General features: G+C 40.2%; 1 protein-coding gene and 1 pseudogene across 2 annotated transcripts in view; one reads left to right on the top strand and one right to left on the bottom strand.

The window, feature by feature from the left end:
• The window catches only part of Parg (poly (ADP-ribose) glycohydrolase), a 115,829-nt gene that overhangs the window by 81,588 nt on the left and 28,111 nt on the right, over nt 1-6,130 (top strand). The window lies entirely within an intron of this gene.
• On the bottom strand, nt 3,181-5,112 carry LOC106001046 (annotated as a pseudogene). The gene has a single exon (XR_001175826.1). The product of XR_001175826.1 is annotated as a stress-70 protein, mitochondrial pseudogene (transcript).

The raw sequence follows: 6,130 nt of genomic DNA on the forward strand, positions 1-6,130 counted from the left end.
TTTTTTCTTTTTGCTTATGTGGTGCTGAGGAATCGAACCCAGGGCCTCATGCATGCAAGGCAAGTGCTCTACCACTGAGCCACCTTCCCAGCCCCGTTACTGTTGATTGTTGCTGGAAATTGGTACATTTAAAATAATATATTACTGTGACCCTGCAAATCAGGTTTTCCTCTTATCTCAGTTCTTTTTTATTTATTGACTTTCCTAATGGAATTCTGTAAAGTGTATTCTTCTATATTGTCACCAGTGTTTCTCGTTAGTTACAATAGTAATCAGGTAATGACTGTATAGATTTCTGTAACTATGTGGATCCAATAACTTCCAGTTTTTGCTAAAGTGCTCTGTGCTGGATCTCACTTCAACTCTCCACTAGGTAGTTGATAACTCAGCATAAGCCTTCACTTCGTGCTGCTGTAGAACCTCAAGGTCAGTCAGTGAGATTGCTGTGGTCCTTTGCTCTATCCTGAGCATATCCCTAGATGTGCTTATGGTCTTTAGATTATCAGAAATATGTTAAAACTTTCTAAGCTCCTTGGGGACATTGTTCCTTTCCCTTTGAAGCTTTTGTCTAGCTTATTATTTGCCCAAATGATAACTACCTCCTCAGGCAATCTCGGTGTTAAGCAGTTTTCTGTGCTTGTTTTCATCTAACTCTTGGGGATTAAGCTTTTCACAATGAGTTAACTAAACATAGCCTTGAGTGAGGTCTGCTTCTTCCAGAGGACCAAGTCAGGTCTGATAATGATGTTTCCCTGAGAATGGGCTTCTGAAGGAGCTTTAGTGGTCTTTGCCTCCTCTGGTGGCTGCTGATTCGTTCCATACACTTTAAAACAGTTGGTTTTTAAGGCTGCTACAGAGCTACAGAGAGTGTGATGGGAAATAGGGAAAGTTAGAATGCCACTAGCTTGCTGTTTTCACCAAGATTCAGCCAGATTTTCTGAAATAAACACTCCTGGGTTGTTTTAAGCTAAACCAACACTAATTTCCTCAGTTAATCCTCATAGTGTCCTAGTTGCTTTTATAGAAGGGAGAATTTTCAAAGGTTTTTACTTGCCACCATTCTTCCTGATGTCATACTACCTTAATTAAGAGGCTTTGAACAAGTTACTTTCCATCATTTAAATAGCCTGGTGTTAATTCTTGTCCTGTAATTCCATTGTTTTGGTGAGTTTGTACCCAGTCTAAGGAAGAATCATTCTGGAGTTACTCTGGTCTTTAACTTACCAGTAGCTATTGTGAAATGAATGGAAAATTGCGTATCTTTGACACAACTTCAGATCTGCAGTTACCTCAAGCTAAGGACATTAAAGGTGACTTTTAGCATTCTTCCCCCATCCACTTAACTTTATTGTAGTGCCTCCTAATTAATATCTGTGATGTGATGTTCCCTTAATGGAAATGGCCATTTCATCATGTATTTGATGTCTGGATTCCTGCCATCTCCCTTCTTAGGAGACTCTTAACCATGCCCTGCAATCTATCTGCCTGATCAATTCCATTCCTTCAATGATGCATCCAAGCCCAGTGAGCTAATGGCTGTGACTGTGCTGCCTGAATCTGTAGAAGAGTTTGAGAAATTGGAAATAAATTAAATTTATCATCATTGTGGGACATCTGGTTGCTATCAGACTTTTAAATGAATATGAAGCAGGTCCTGCAAACAGGCAAATACTCTTATCCAGACAGGATCATCCCTTTGTTTACTGTGGCCCTCCCCATGGCTGCCATGAATTAAAACCTTTCGGTAAGTCTGGGTGGAGGGAAAGAATTAGAACTCCATTCTTCCTTTTTTTTTTTTTTTCCCACTCAGTCATGTGTTCCTTCACCAGCAAATAGCTTCAATACTGATGGGAGTTAACATCTTCTGTTTGGTGATCACATAAAGCAAATGCCTATACATGAAAATTAGTGAGCAGAGGACTAGAATTCTTAACATACAACCTGCAGTGAATCAGATTATCCCAAACATTGCCAAGTCCTTATGTCTCAGATTCTGGGTGTCAGCATAGCTGGCAGAGCTGACTACATGGGGACACTATTGCTTATCATCCTAGTGTACCATCTACCTATTAAGTTACAGTGCTATGGGTGCCCATCATTATAGATACAATCCACTGCTATGATACCAGATCAGGTTCAGCTAAGTTTTTCAAAAATGCTTGGAAACTAAAGACTTTTATGCTTGTCTTTTCTAGATTTTTACTAACTGGGACTGAAGACAAAAGCATTCTACCTAATATATAATCACTACTCTATGGATGAGGCTAGTAATATAGACTAGCTTTTAGGGCATAGTCCTTGATAAGTAGAATTTTTAAATCTCCAAATAGTGTTTTTTTTCCCTCTGTTCATTACAAACTTGAATTTGTAGTAAAAGAAAATAAGAATGTTTCTTACTAAGTCTATTAAAGCTGTCATGAGTTCTTGTTAAGATTTGATGAGTTCCTTCTCATTTTTTCCTTAAGTGAAGGTCTGTCTTGACTGTTCAGTCTTTTTTTTTTTTCAAATTTATTTATTTAAAAATCCAGACTGGATCAAAAAGAACAATCATCAAGGATGTAGGTGCCAGATACAGGCCAAGAGAATAGCTAGAAAAGTATGCCTTGGGAACAGGATTTTATCTCTACCTTAGTTTTAAAAGCTCTAACCTAACATAAATAGCTTAGTTTTCCATTGACCTAGCTTCTGCACCTACAAATGGGGCATAGCTAGCTGGCTTGCCTTGCAAAGGCCTCAGTTGAAGGACCACATTTACAAAACAGGTCATTCATTACACTATCACTTTTGGCCAACTGAAAGGATCTTAACCTCCATATGGTCTCAGGCTAGGTACATGACAGCCTACCTTCATTCTGTATGAAATGTTTTCACCCCTTGAAAATATGGCCACTAAAGCACAAACTGATCGTTATAGTGATCAATAAACTGTCTCCCTACCCCTTTACATGCTTAAAAATGACAGGGTAGGGACAGAACATTGTGAACTTCCTACTGTTAGATTAATCACTCATTAATGATTGATTAGCTAATTAACACTAAATTTACATTAAGGAAATTATATCTAGAATACTGTAAAAACACAGTAAAAAGACTGACATTTGCCCATTTCTGTTCAGAAGTCTCTTCACTCCCAAGCTTCATAGTATGATGTCCTCTCCATTCCAAAATGTATTGTAACTATTACTGTTTCTCCTCCTTTTGATCTTCTTTTTGTTCCCCAGTGCCAGAACTTCCAGAGCTGTCTTGTTCAGATACCATCTTTTTGTATGCCATTTCAAAGAGCTTCAGTGAAGGGAAGATCCTACCTGCCTAATGTTTTCTCCGGTTTCCTTTTCGAGCCAAGAGCTCCCTCATTTTGGATATTTCTTTTAGCTAGTTGCACTCATCAGCAGGCAGTTGGTCTTTGAATTCTTCCATCTTAGTTTCTGTGTCATGAATAATTCCTTCAACCATGTTAACTGCTTCAACTCGTTCCTTCTTTTGACAGTCTTCCTCCGCATACTTCTCTGAATTTTTAAACATATTTTCAGTATCATATTTTCTTAACCCACCAGAAGACTGGATTACAACCTGCTGCTCCCGTACAATTCCGTTGCCATCAATGTCAAATGTAACTTCAATCTGAGGGACTCCAGGAGGGGCTGGAGGAATTCCAATCAAAGTAAACTGACCAAGAAGCTTGTTATCTCCAGCCATCTCTCTCTTACCCTGACATACTTTAATCTTTACTTGAGTCTGTCCATCAGCAGCAGTTGAAAATACCTGGTGTGGTATTCCTGTTAATCACTTTGATAAACACACCTCCTAGAGTCGCAATACCCAGAGACAGGGGAGTAGCACATCTGTGACTTCACCAGCTAACAAACCTCCCTGAATGGCACCTCCAATGGCCACAGCCTCATCAGGATTAACAGCTTTACTTGGGGCTCAGCCAAAAAGATCTTGCAGTCTGCTGAACCTTAGGCATCCTAGTCATGTCACCAATAAGGATCACTTCTCCTATATCACTCTTGGTGACTTCTGCACCCTTTATAGCTTTCTGGCAAGGAGCAATAGTCCTCTTGATAAGATCAGTGACGATTCCCTCAAATTGAGCCCATGTCAGCTTCATATTCAAATGCTTAGGTCCAGAAGCATCCATAGTCAGATAGGGCAAGTTAATGTCAGTCTGCATAGATGAAGAGAGTTCACGCTTAGCTCCTCAGTGGCTTTCTGTACCCTCTGAAGTGCTGTGTTGTCTTTGGTAAAATCAACCACTGTCTCTTTCTTGAATTCCTTTACAATGTGATCAAAGTCTTCACCACCTAAGAAAGTATTCCCATTGGTGGATTTCACCTTAGATACGCCTTTCTGAATTTCCAGGACAGAAATATCAAAAATTCCACCACCTAAATCATACACAGCAATGGCTTTGTCTTCAGATTTGTCTAGACCACAGGCCAGAGCAGCAGCTGTGGCTTCATTAATCACCCAAAGCACATTTAGTCCTGATATCTGGCCAGCATCCTTAGTGGCCTGTCTCTGTGAATCATTGAAATAAGCAGGGACGGTAATCATAGCATTTTTTGCTGCATGTCCCAAATAATTTTCTGCAGTTTCTTTCATCTTCATAACACAAATGCTCCAATTTGGCTCGGAGAATAGAATTTTCCATGAGCCTCAACCCAGGCATCACCATTAGAGGCCCAGACAATTTTAAAAGGAACATTCTTCAGGTCTTTCTGTACTTCAAGGTCATCATATCTTCAGCCAATGAGAGGTTTGGTGGCATAGATAGTATTGTTTGGGTTGATGACAGCTTGTCGCTTTGCTGGCATGCCAACAAGACGTTCACCATCTGCGGTAAAGCCAACAACGGAAGGGGTGGTTCTGGCCCCTTCAGCATTCTCCAGCACCTTTGCTAGTTTGCCCTCCATGACTGCCACACAGGAGTTAGTACTGCCCAACCACTGCACCCTTGATTGTTTCTGATGCATAATCCCTCCTAGAAACAAATCTAAAAGCCTCATGACTAAAGCCATTCCAGCCATTCTGGTGGCAGGCAGCTGTGGGGCCCCGGGAGGCTGCAGCACCCATGAGATGGGCTGCTGCGGTTCTGCTGGCACTTATCATGGTGGCTGGACCAATGGAGTTCGAGAGGGAAGCAACCACTCTGTAGGCCCGGAGCTGACAGTTCAATCTTATAGGTCTTCTCTAGAGAGAGCTATCTTAAAGACCATTCATTCTTGTTATCACCATTTACATTTACATTTTCATTGTATTTTATTAATTTAAATGTGAAACACAAGAGAGGCATCCATTTTTCAAAACAGTTGATGTAATTGTAAATAATAACTACTTAAAAATTTCAATATCTAGGGCTGGGAAGGTGGCTCAGTGGGAGAGACCTTGCCTTGCATGCATGAGGCCCTGGGTTCCATTCCTCAGCACCACATAAGCAAAAAGAAAAAAGCCGGAAATGGCGCTGTGGCTCAAGTGGTAGAACGCTAGCCTTGAGCTGAAGAGCTGAGGGACAGCGCCCAGGCCCAGAGTTCAGGCCCCACGACCGGACCCCCCCCCCAAAAAAAAAGAAAGAAAGAAAGAAAATTCAATATCTAATTTGTTTAGAGCAAAAACATTTTTTGTATCCCATGCTCAAAGGAAATATATCCTCATTTTTTCCAAAAAAGACTAGGTCTTACCTCCTTACTTGAAATAGACACGTGCTAATTTCTATATTTTATCCATTTTTTATAAGCTGAAACAAAAGCTTGTTTTTACAATTATGAGTTCAAAATAGTCAGAGATCTTTGTTTTTGCTTCTTTTTTGTCTACTGAGCAGAAAACAGAAAAGAACCAATGTTCCTGGCTTTCTTAGTTCTTTCAGGTCTGTAATCTAGGCTGCTCTTAATCCCTGTGGAAGTCATATATCTTTGTTTTCTCTTTTGTTTTACAAAGTTAAGTCCAGAAACAAAAATATTGACTGCTTTATGATTTTGAAATTTTTTTTTTTTTTGGTCCGGTCGTGGGGCCTGAACTCTGAGCCTAGGTGCTGTCCCTCAGCTCTTCAGCTCAAGGCTAGCACTCTACTACTTGAGCCACAGCGCCACTTCTGGCTTTTTTTTTTTTCAAATTTATTTATTTAAAAATC

Source organism: Dipodomys ordii, unplaced genomic scaffold (genome assembly GCF_000151885.1).
Source record: "Dipodomys ordii isolate 6190 unplaced genomic scaffold, Dord_2.0 Scaffold259, whole genome shotgun sequence".
NCBI lineage: Eukaryota > Metazoa > Chordata > Mammalia > Rodentia > Heteromyidae > Dipodomys > Dipodomys ordii.